This window comes from Hermetia illucens, chromosome 1, assembly GCF_905115235.1.
Source record: "Hermetia illucens chromosome 1, iHerIll2.2.curated.20191125, whole genome shotgun sequence".
Lineage (NCBI taxonomy): Eukaryota > Metazoa > Arthropoda > Insecta > Diptera > Stratiomyidae > Hermetia > Hermetia illucens.
In genome coordinates, this window is record NC_051849.1 from 184,060,647 (window position 1) to 184,073,750 (window position 13,104).

The following is a 13,104-nucleotide window of genomic DNA, read 5'->3' on the forward strand; positions in this document are numbered from 1 at the left end:
TTCGGGCAAACCGTCTCCGGGCAAACCGCCTTCGAGCAAATCGCCTTCGGGCAAGCCGCCTCCCGGTAAATCACAACCCAAGGGCTGCGCCAAAGTTGAGGGGAAATGATCGTTGGGGCACCTGCGGCTAAAGGGAAACGGAACGGCAGCGGTCCCCGGACGATCCCAACTCTTTGACACAAAAGGCAGCAAAGAGGTTTCGGCCGACAACGGCTAGGCCTTCATTTGCAGCCAAGACTACTGAAGCCGATGGATGGATCGTGTACGATGACTCTAATCCATCCGGTTACCATACTGTGCAGTAGGAACAGCTTAGGAGGAATCTCAGATGGAAATCGCCACCATAAGTGAACCGTATACCGTCACGATGGTATATGGGTCACAGAGTCGACAGGAGAGGCGATATGGGCTTGCGGTCTACAGGCCAGTGGTTTTGTGTGGGTGAAAATAAGTGGTGTATATGTATACAGCTGCTACGCCCCACCAAGTTTGACACTGTCTGAATTCGAGCAAATGCTTGATAATCTTGTTCGCCACGCAAAGAGATGAAGTCCGAAGGTTATTCATCATCATCAACGGCGCGACAACCGGTATCCGGTCTAGGCCTGCCTTAATAAGGAACTCGAGACATCCCGGTTTTGCGCCGAGGTCCACCAATTCGATATCCCTAAAAGCTGTCTGGCGTCCTGACCCACGCCATCGCTCCATCTTAGGCAGGGTCTGCCTCGTCTTCTTTTTCTACCATAGATATTGCCCTTACAGACTTTCCGGGCTGGATCATACTCATCCATACGGATTAAGTGACCCGCCCACCGTAACCTATTGAGCCGGATTTTATCCACAACCGGACAGTCATGGTATCGCTCATAGATTTCGTCATTGTGTAGGCTACGGAATCGTCCATCCTCATGTAGGGGGCCAAAAATTCTTCGGAGGATTCTTCTCTCGAACGCGGCCAAGAGTTCGCAATTTTTCTTGCTAAGAACGCAAGTTTCCGAGGAATACATGAGGACTGGCAAGATCATAGTCTTGTACAGTAAGAGCTTTGACCCTATGGTAAGACGTTTCGAGCGGAACAGTCTTTGTAAGCTGAAATAGGCTCTGTTGGCTGACAACAACCGTGCGCGGATTTCATCATCGTAGTTGTTATCGGTTGTGATTTTCGACCCTAGATAGGAGAAATTGTCAACGGTCTCAAAGTTGTATTCTCCTATCCTTATTCTTCTTCGTGTCTGTGTTTGACCAGTGCAGTTTGATGTTGTTGGTTGATTCGTCTTCGGTGCTGACGTTGCCACCATATATTTTGTCTCCTGCTTTCATTGATGTGCAGCCCAAGATCTCGCGCCGCCTGCTCGATCTGTATGAAGGCAGTTTGTACATCTCGGGTGGTTCTTCCCATGATGTCGATATCGTCAGCATTGGCCAGTAATTGGGTGGACTTGAAGAGGATCGTACCTCTTGCATTTACCTCAGCATCACGGATCACTTTCTCGAGGGCCAGGTTAAAGAGGACGCATGATAGTGCATCCCCTTGTCGTAGACCGTTGTTGATGTCGAATGGTCTTGAGAGTGATCCTGCTGCTTTTATCTGGCCTCACACATTGGTCAGGGTCAGCCTAGTCAGTCTTATTAATTTCGTCGGCGAATTCTCTCATGGGCGTGTATAGTTTTACCCTGGCTATGCTATCATAGGCGGCTTTAAAGTCGATGAACAGATGGTGCAACTGTTGTCCATATTCCAACAGTTTTTCCATCGCTTGCCGCAGAGAGAAAATCTGATCTGTTGCTGATTTGCCTGGAGTGAAGCCTCTTTGGTATGGGCCAATGATGTTCTGAGCGTATGGGGCTATCCGGCCTAGCAAGATAGTGGAGAATATCTTATAGATGGTACTCAGCAACGTGATACCTCTATAATTGCTGCACTGTGTGATATCTCCCTGTATGAGACCGATAATGCCTCGTCAGGCATTGATTCGCTGTCCCATATCTTGAGCACAAGTTGATGAACCACTTGGTGTAACTGGTCGCCCCCATATTTAACCAATTCGGCTGTAATTCCAACGGCTCCTGGCGACTTATGATTTTTTAGCCGATGAATTGCACGGACTGTTTCTCCTAAACTTGGTGGTGGCAGTATTTGTCCGTCGTCTTCAGTTGGCGGGACCTCCAACTCGCCGATGTTCTGGTTGTTCAGTAGCTCATCAAAGTACTCAACCCATCGCTCTAATATGCCCATTCTGTCGGAAATCAGATTTTCCTCTTTTTCTCGGCAGGATGAGCATCGATGTGTATAAGGCTTCATCCTGCTGACTTGTTGGTAAAACTTCCGCGCCTGGTGCGGTTGCTCCCTATACTTTTCTAGTTCACAGACTTGTTGGTTCTCCCAGGCTTCCTTTTTCCATTTGTGAAGACGCTTCTCCGCTCGACGGAGTTCGTGATAAGTCTCTGCGCGTGCCCGCGTTCTTTGAGAATGCAACATTACTCGGTATGCGGCATTCTTCCGTTCCGTTGCTAGCTTACATTCATCGTCAAACCAGCCGTTCCGACTCCTTTTGCGGCTGGGGCCAAGTATGTTTATGGCCGTATTTATGATAATGTTCTTCAGGTGATTGTGAAGATCATTTGTTGATGCTTCATCTCCGGGTTCCACGTGGTCAATTTGGTTGAAAGTGGTCCCGCCTGGAGAGGCCCACGTATGTTTGTGGACCGCTTTCCGCGCAAACCAGGTACTTCCAACAACCATTTCGTGTGACCCTGCTAATTGAATAATCCGCAGTCCGTTATCATTTGTTTTTTCGTGTAAGCTATGGGAGCCAACGTATCGCCTGAATACGGGCTCCTTCCCTACTTGGCTGTTAAAATCCCCAAGTAGGTTATTACTGGTGATTTTAACGCTTGCGCCCATTGAGTAGGGTAGCGGAGGTAGCGTCAAATGTAAGGGGACGCTATTTATTAGAAGTACATACTGACTTTTGACTAACGAAGGTGTTGTAAACACTTTTCAAAAAGGGAGGTCAGGTTCGGTTGTAGATCTGACCATTGTCAGCCCTTTGTTGGCGCGTGGTATGTCCTGGTGCGTCAGCGAACGCTACACCCGCGGCGATCACCAGATAATCTTCTTTGGGACATGTAGCAAGCCACAGGACAAAGACCCATCATGCACAAAACCGAAAAAGACCGAAAAGATCTTCATAGAGGTGTGGTTTATCAAGTTGATCTATAAAGCAGGCGCCTCTACGGAAAGACGCGTACATGTGGCTCAATGCAAGGGATTTTACGCGTCCATGCCTAGGAGGTGCTCATTCCCCAGTAGAAGAACAGGTCAGCCTTCGATCAGCCTGCCACCGAGCCAGCAGAGCGGCTCAGAAGGCGGTAGGCAGAGTTGATCAGGGGCAAAAAGAGTGCGCCTATGAGGCAGCCCCCAAAACGCTCAATCTCGCCATCCAGCGAAGCAAAAGGAATTGTTTAAGAAGCTCTGCTCAGAAACGGACGCAAACCCATGTGTGCTTACAGAATCGTGATGGGACGATTCAGAGGCCGTTCATCTCCTCATATCACGTGTCCTACCCTCTTGCTGAAAATCATCCAGAGGTTATTTCCCAGCAAGAGGAGGGCATGAATTGAATGAATTATATTCAAGTAGGGCAGATTCTCTTCGCCCTACTTTGGTCCGTTTACTTGAAGGTGATATGGGATCGTAGTTTCCAAGTTTGAAACTATTTAGAATTTCTGTAGTGCTCTCTTTCTGCAGAATGACCAACACATCCCATTCCTGACCCCCAGATCCCTGGTCACTTAGAAGTTGTCCCTTACTGCGTTTACCATCCAGAAAATGGACCCTAGTTTTCATGAGAGAGACACCTTAAACCCCTAAGCTACTTTATATTCTACTCATTAAAAAAACAAACACAATGTAGTACACCTGATAATATGTATGTACCACACCGATTAAACGATCATCAACTGAAGAGATTATTCGGCTCCCTATTATAATGCATCCATTCACCGGCAAAAAAAAAGAACCCACATTGCCTCCTTACAACCTGTCCCAGAACCATTTTTTCAAGACAAATAATTTGAACCTGAGCTGATAATTCCCCAGATATGCAGTCAAGCTGTCAGGATACCATCATCCTCATGAACCGCCTCAATACCGGCTACATTTTTACATCGCCAGCGGGGGGCTCCTGGAGGTGACGATGGGCTATATCCAAGGGAATTTCTTCCAGACAGACGAGCATTAATACTCGCTCATGAAATATGCAAATCAAATTGGCCAAAGGTCTTTGAAATTTCATGGGCTCCTTGTGCAATTTAATTAGGCAGTTACTTGTTGATCGAGTCAACGTCTGATGATTGAGGAGGGCGGCACTCAAAGTAGCAGATTAAGTGCAGCCTTCGGAGGAATTTTAAAAGAGAGTGCGAAGTGGAAATTCCAGACTGTGTGTTTCCAATATAAATTTTTTGCTCCTAACGTTGTGGCCTCATGAATATTAATATCATTCACATGCCGAGCTTTGAGTCGAGTATAGCAAAGTTCGATGTCTCCATCCGCTACTGTTGCTGCAGTCAGGCAAATGGAACGCAATGGAAGTTCGCAAAATGTAAATCAGGAGTAGCAATGACGTTGAAAGGAAGTTCAATTACTGGAAAAATGTCGGCTCCTTCTTTAGTTTCATAATTCAAATGACACCAGAACAAGTGGTAAACTAAGTTAGGGATAATGAAGGCAAAGCAGTGGTTTCGTCGAAATTCATCATCATCAACGGCGCAACAACCGGTATCCGGTCTAGGCCTGCCTTAATAAGGAACTCCAGACATCCCGGTTTTGCGCCGAGGTCCACCAATTCGATATCCCTAAAAGCTGTCTGGCGTCCTGGCCCACGCCATCGCTCCATCTTAGGCAGGGTCTGCCTCGTCTTCTTTTCCTACCATAGATATTGCCCTTATAGACTTTCCGGGTGGGATCATCTTCATCCATACGGATTAAGTGACCCGCCCACCGTAACCTATTGAGCCGGATTTTATCCACAACCGGACGGTCATGGTATCGCTCATAGATTTCGTCATTGTGTAGGCTACGAATCGTCGAAATTAGCTATTTAATTAACTGAATACTAGGAAACTACCATCGAAATCGTGACTACAAGAGGAGTGGGGGAGAGCCAAACGAGTTGGGTCTTCCTAGACATTTATGAATAATAATATTCTTTGAAACGAGATAAGAATACCCTTACAGCTGTACCAGCTTCTGCTGTTCGGTTTCGGTACAAGGAGTCGTCCTTTCGGCATTTCCAACGATAAATACTTTGACCTTCAGTAATTAGCACCTATGGAGATAGAGAGCAGAGATTGGAGCTTTTGAGTAACAGTGGTGGTGGCATCAAGTTCTGTACCGCCAACGGCAGAAACAACATTTCCTAGATAAATCTACTCCCCCCACAACTACTCCCACTCGCATAAAAATCACATTTCCTAGAAAGTGGAAGAAGAGGATGATCGCTCAGATTCCATTCCACTTTCATTCTCGAGCACGATACATGCTGACCACATCAACAACCCACAGATCACTTTGGAACACTGCGCAGAATTGAGATCTTCGCTTTACCTGCCCTTCATCGGTTTTAAGTAGCCTTTCGACAGTGTGGTGTCTACACTTTATTACCAAATTATTTTAGATACTTAAAATCTATCTTATTTCCGAGTTGTCACAATCTCGGCAGATGCCGGATTTTACCAAATACTAGCACTAAGTACCAAGCATTTAGGCTCGGACGATCCTACCTACTTAAAAACTAAAGGGGCGCTGATGGTGTGACCAGTGGTAGGTTAATGGGAGCATATGCATACGAGCACGTATGCAGAATAGTGTACTTCTGCATGGTTTGAACCAGACTGTACGAAAGTCCCAGGACATCATGGAAAGCCATGATGGATTTAGATACAATACATGTAGCTGACAATGTTATGGGAACTATAAGCATCCGCTCGAGACGCCAACTTTCTTTGACTTCCCGAGCCAGTGGCTCATAGTTTACCTTCTTCTCCACGTATTCCCGTTCGATGTTGCTGTTATGGGGGATAGCAACATTAATTATATACGCGGAGCGACCCGTCTTGTCAACTAACAGTACGTCAAGCTTGTTGTGTAGAGTATGGCGATCAGTCAGAACTTGCCGGTCCCAATACATGCTGATACCTGGTGATGTACTGCACCGGTGCCATAACAGTACAGCCAGAAATAAGATGCTCCATCCCCTCTAACGCCGAACCACACATTCTGCACTAGTCGTTCTCCACCCGTCCTTGCATGATGAGCTTTTTATAAACTCAGGCGACCACCACGCCATCCTGAATGCACATATGAACCCGTCCGGCTGCCAAAGACAATTTACCTGTTTACCGTGCATTACCTTCGACTTCCATTCATCGATCCGCTCTTGGTCCGACTTCACCCCACTTAAAGGATTGAAAGAACGATCTTCAAATTAAGTGGAGTCAGTCGATAGTCTGCCTTATAGACAGCCGCATGCAAGGGACTCACCTGTTCTTTACTGTAAAAATAAGCGCGCAGCGAGTAGACTTGGCGATGATGTTGTGCCGGCACGTTAACCACGCCCAAATCGGTCTTCGTCTACGGAGGAGTACTCTGGCTGATACATTTTCTCGCTGAGGTTGCCCTTTGAATTTCGAGGAGGAACACTCCTCCACAACGTCGGCGAAGAGTCCAATCGACTGCTCGTCTAGGACGACAAGCGCGGGATTAAATCACGTGACATCAGCAGTGATACACGCGGGCGCAAATTGTGCCTCCAGGGGTTACCTCGTTAAAACAGTGACACTCGTATCGCCACTGCGGCCAGGGGGGTACGAAGGCGCCGGAGTCGTTTTTTGCGCTTTTCCCAAACGACATTTGCGAAAATAGATGAATTACTTAGAGAAAACGAAGAGTCGTCCGATCCCCACAACGAACGAAAAACGCAGAAACTCAATCGCAAGCAAAGCGAAACTCACACCCGAAGCGAAACCACTCGAGCCCCACTGCCGACAGCAGAATAAGAATCAGGAAAACCTACAGAGCAACAGAGGCACAGTCTGCCCAACTTTGTTCGTTTTAATATTTTAACAATTTAATAAAAATTGTTTATAAGAAAAGTAAAGTTAAAGGGCTTTACCATCTGATCGTTGCAGTGTGGTTTAGCCCGAGGCGAAGCGAGCTTACTACCTGAAAGCGAACTGCGCCCAATTGGCCCTGGATATCCTGCAGCTTTGGGTGAACTGCGCTTTGATTCGGGGGAAGTGGCAACTTCAGATTGTCGTTTAGCGCTCACGGACACCTGATGTGAAGTTGAGTTGCTGTTGTGGAGAGGCCGATGCAATCAGTGGCGTGAATCCTCGACGGTTTCCCTTCAATTCCAACAAAACTCCTTTTCTAAAATGTTAGATATCGCCTTCTGTTTGTAGTTAAGTCTAAAATTAATAGACCATTAGCTTAATCCCAACTACAACAATTTTATTTTATTAAGTATATATATTTCGGGAGCAACTTACTCCCTTCATCAGTACAAAGCTAATTCTTGCTTTGTTAGCTTTGTACTGATGAAGGGAGTAAGTTGCTCCCGAAATATATATACTTAATAAAATAAAATTGTTGTAGTTGGGATTAAGCTAATGGTCTATAAAACTCCTTTTGCTCTACTGGCTTTGATCGCCTATTGATTCTCATGTAATTCAGGAGCTCGGCTTACATTGTCACCAACTGCTCGATTGCGTCCCGATCATCCCTATCCACGGTAGCTATGTCGTCCACGGCTTGTTTTAGCACCATATCGTTGCTGAATAATGCATGTCTTGTGTCTGATCAATTGTAATTTTATTTTAGTAGTATTTTTAGTATTTTTCTCGATGTCACCAATTTACTCTCACTCACAAATTATATACCAGTTCATACACGTGTAATTAGAACCATTATATGAGTAAATTCTTTACATTTAATTAAGACTATTAAAAGTTGAAAAATCTTTTAAATTTTTATATTAATCGTTAAAGTTTCAAAAAATCAATATTTTCAAATTCAAATTCAAAAACGAACGGTTGCTCTGCCGGCCTCGTGGCAGTCAACCCCCCTACCAACAGGTAGCAAGCCACTCAGGCGCGTGACTTTCCCTTGGTGGTAAATTATGCTACTGTGGTGCGGAGCTCAGACGGATCTTCGTTAAACAACTCCACACTGCAGCGCCTCACAGCAGTTAGAAACTTACTGGTGGCAGTAGGCATTGAAGCCACCCCCGATTAGGACCCGCCCTTCTGTGCCCAGATGGCGTCGTCCAGAGCATCAATCTTGCTTCAAAAATCCAGCATCCTCACAACCGATGTCAGATAGAGACTGAAAAATGTTATCCTGAAGCACCAAATCCACACAAAGTCGCCCCTACTCCTTGAGCAAAAACCCTGACGGCAGCGGACTGATGAACACTAGATTAGCTTTTATTTCCGCAGTGAACTAAGCTAACAACTCGTGAGCGGTTGCACTCCAGTGCATATTTATCTGTAGGATGCGGATCATGTTAATCGCGCCCTAACTCTTTCCAATTCCGCTCTGAAGACTGCATAGAACGCAACTCTTCTTTTCATTGCATAACTTAAACATCTGTAATATTTGGTCAGGCCGGTCCGGATTCGTATCCTACATATTACCCAACCAATTTTGATTTTCATGCTGTTAAAGAGCTTCCTCGCGTATTGTCGGCAACTTCCACCAGAGCGAGTTTTTGGCCTCGGGAGTTCACAGAGATGATACTAATCTGAGCATTGGTTACCTCAGTCAAGTTTTCGGATTTCCGAAAAGCGCGTGGGTTAAAAGCTTTCTCTCCCAGTAGCCCCTTGACTACTTCACAGAGCGCACCTTTATATGTTGTCCCCGAGCCTAATTTGACCTGGACTCCACTACCCTTCGTTTTCCGAATGGAAAACACTTTAGCAATACTTTCTTCGGGCTTGATCCTATAACGGCATCCGTTGAGGATTTCCACAAAGGCCTTGCCTTCCGTAGGCTTAATTAGCAAAGCAGACCTTCGCGGTTGCTTTAGTCTTTCCCGCATCTTCTGCTACTCTCCACCTGATCCAGGAAATCCTCCAAATCCATCAGCCTGTTTTTCACGCCTTTGCTGACATTTTTCTGGAAAAATGTCACTGATCGCATGCACTTCATAACGGCCGCGCATTTCCTGATAAGCTTTTGCTAAGCGCTGCTTCTTACATGTGAAGCCATCTGGTCAATTTTAGTAGCTTCCACTGTGCCTCTTTCCACAACAGCAGTACTGCGTGGTACTGTCTGGGTTGCCGTCTCCGTCCCAGGTGCCGCATCACTTTAGGAAACTTCTCCTTTATTTCCGCATCACGATGTCCCGTCGAGTATTTCAAGTCTTGGGTCTTTCGCTGGGCGCTACAGCGAACGACGCATTTTCATCCTGCCTACAAACGCGACGAACTCTTTCTCTACTCCTACTGTCTCCTCTGTTATATCGTTTTTATTCTCCATTGATGTTTTTACCAGCGTATTGTGTGCAAGGTAGCGGGCCACAATAGTCAGGAACGGTTGTACCCTCGAGACCAAGCTCCTATCCCAGGTCCCAGCGATCGAAACTCACAGACGGATCAACACTCGCTCGAACAACGCGGTATATGTACTTTTGGCACGTTGCCAACTTATGATGTTTCTCAAAAACTTTCTTCTCCTAAAAGTATTTTTATTTTTTTAACGTATACTGAATATTTAAATTTTACTTTAATTATGAAGAGCGATACAAAACAGATGGTAAGAAAATTAATGTGTTCACCGCCGCGGTTGGAAACAGAAGAGACCGGCTTATTTCCATGCAGTCCTTATTGTCCCAACCAACGGCATTTTTCCACCGCTAATTCTCCACTCCCTTGGTGCGTTCTAAAAATGAGTGAGTGGAGAGTTCCGCGCCATCTACCCGTCCGCATCCGCAACATTCGAAATAAATTTCGAATGCTGCAGATCCTGCCGCGCCACATACTAATAAGGGTTTAATGCACACTATACGACCAGGGTCCCGAAGAGGCTGGCTCCTAATACATACCCCATCTACCAGCTTCGAGGACTCGGCTCACATCGCCCCATCGATGCCTCCGGGGACTGCCAGTGGGTTCAGCGTGTACCTTGGGGCGCGGGTAGCATCTAATTCAGATATATTAGTACCAACGAGCTTACGCTGATGGACCACTTGGTGAAGTCCGCCGCCTACATATTTAACCATTTCGAGTGCAGGTCCATTGGCTCCAATTGACTTATGACTTACTTAAGCCGTTGAATTGCACAGACCTTCTCCTCCACGCTTGGTGGTGGCAACGGTTGTCTATTGGGACCTACAACTTGCCGATATTTTGGTTGTTGTGAAATACATGAAAATGCTCAAGCCTTCACTCCAATATCCTGATAAGGTCGGAAATCAATCCCTCTTTGTCCTGGCAGGATTAATATCGATGAGTATGTAGCTTCATTCTGCAGACAAGTTAGTAGAATTTCAGCCTCTCGTGCGGTTGCTCCTTATACTTCTCAGGGTATCAAGCCTGTTAGTATTCCCAGACCTGCTTTTTCTGTTTGTAACATAATTCCTCTATTCCTCAGTGTTTGTGGTTAGACTCCGAACGAACTCTTTGAGATCGTTGCTTTGCACGGTAAGGAGCATTTTTCCGTTCGGGTACACACTTACAATCATCTTCCAATCAACCGTTCGAAGCGGCTGGGGCCAAATATTTTTGCACTGTACCACCTGATAATGTTCAGGTGGTGATGGTAAATATCGATGTTTTATCTCCAGGACATCTCAAAGTTACAGTTATTCCCGCATTCACTCCCCTCTCATCAGTGTTACGGGAGACTTTGTTATATAAAATATTGGCGGAGATTTAAATTATTATTAACGGCGAAACAACTTTGGCGTAATCTAGGCCTACCTTAACAAGAAACTTTGTACATCCACCCTTTCACGGGGACCCATAAATTGAATATCTCTAATAACTATCTGTCAGCCTGGCCTACGCCATTGCTCCGTTTGAGGCATATATCCATGTTTTATTTTTATTTTTCTACCATAGATGGACTCCTAGAAACTTTCCGTGCTAAATCGTCCGCACCTGTACAGATGAAATGACTTTCCTCCGCAGCCTATTCAGCCGAATTTTATCTAATCTAAAAGGTCCTTATTTCTTTTTTCTTATTTCCACAATAAAAACTGAAGAAATGATAGGCCTACAACGAGATAACCAAACATCAACAATCTGCACCTTGATCATAGGCTGATGATTTAACCTATCGCTACATAATAAGAGTAGCACGTGGAAATTAATCGCCACTGTTACTCGGAAACTCCATGCTTTCATCACCTCATGTCTATGCTAAGGGCTCTGTTCGAGAACAATAACAAATGAAGAACTTCGCCGCTATACAGGCTGGGTACTTCTGTACGTGCTGATTAGAAGGCGAAAATGACAGTGGGTAGATCTCTAGGAAAGCAATAACTCCATTCCGAAAGGCAATAATTCCACAACCCTCTATCCAAGAATGACCAATGAGATGAGTGCGTTACACTATACATGTGTGGCGCAGAATAGCGGAGTATGAGTGCAAGCTTCTCGGAAAGTCGTGAGCTGAAGCAGATTGCTACAATAATCATGTGAATTTCGAACCCTAAACAAACAATTAACAAGCTGGGGTGTAAAGAAGGTCGATACCAGACGGAGAAAGTTTCCTGAAAAAAACATGGAAGATATAAACATATTTGGCCTACAACATTCTAAGCATTCATTACTCCTTTAAAGGTAGGAAAGAGTTTAAATTGCGGTAGGAAAAAACAACTGGGGAAAAAGCTGTATTTATGAAAAGATCTGTCACAGTCATTCATTCAAAAAATGATTAACTTGAAATCAATTCCAATTGCAAAGAGATTTAAGCTGCGTGATTTTTTGAAGGATCCAGTTGAACTATTAATGAATCAACATCCAATCCTGTTACCGAAAAAAAACGTGAACACTTGCATATTTAAATGAAACTGCGACCACCCTTACCTGACGCAGTGTCAAAGACCGTCCATGTAAAATTATTGTACCAATTGCTAAATGCAGAATGCGAAATCCTTTTTCCATTCATCTCCCATATTTCATCACCTCCCTGGGAATGACCATATTAAAATTCATTCAAAATGCATGATATGCTAATGAAACTTTTGCTGTGACAAAAATATAAATGATTCCGCATGCTGGACACTATGATCCTGAACAGATACAAGCTAGGGTCAACAGATTGTTCAGTTCATGCACGGTTGCATGGCTAGCTTTTTTACAGGGGGTGGATTGCGGGACATCATGCAGCCAACACCACATGACGCTTTAAAGTCCTGTCCATTTTGCCCGGAAGTTGAGCATGAACTATTTGAATAATAATGTGCAAAGGTGAAATAAATACAAAGTGGATTAATGAAATATTATCGTATCATGAATAGAATTTATATGTTTAAACGTAATTATCTTTTAATCTTTTCATGGACGGATTTATTACGTGAGATAATGTATTGCAGCGCCAGTACCGGGTGTGTTTATTTAGTAATTGCATATATTGTTCTCAACCAAATTCAATTTGAATACATTTTAAAGGTAACGGCTCTATGACACTTTAGATTTAGGACAATACGCATTTAATTTATTTGAAAATTGGTTGCCAGGAGATTAACATCGCAAAATCAATATTGACAGGTTCTACGATCGATATCTGACTGTCATGACCTGTACCAATAAGAGGATGGAGGAAGCTGCAGCCCTCGTGAGTGCATACCATGGTTAACCATTGGTGGCACTTGTGAAGTGATTGTGAAAGGCGTCCCTGCTCTCTTCTTGGCTAGTTCGTCCGCTGCCTCTTTGCCTTCCAATCCAGCATGGCCTGGAACCCAGAGTGTCCAGACCCTATTGGACGAGCCGAGACTGAATACAGTCTTTCAAGGCATTCCCATGCCAGTTTCGAGTTCACCTGGTTGGACCTAAGTGCATTGATCGCCGCTTGGCTATCGGTGAGAATTGCAATGT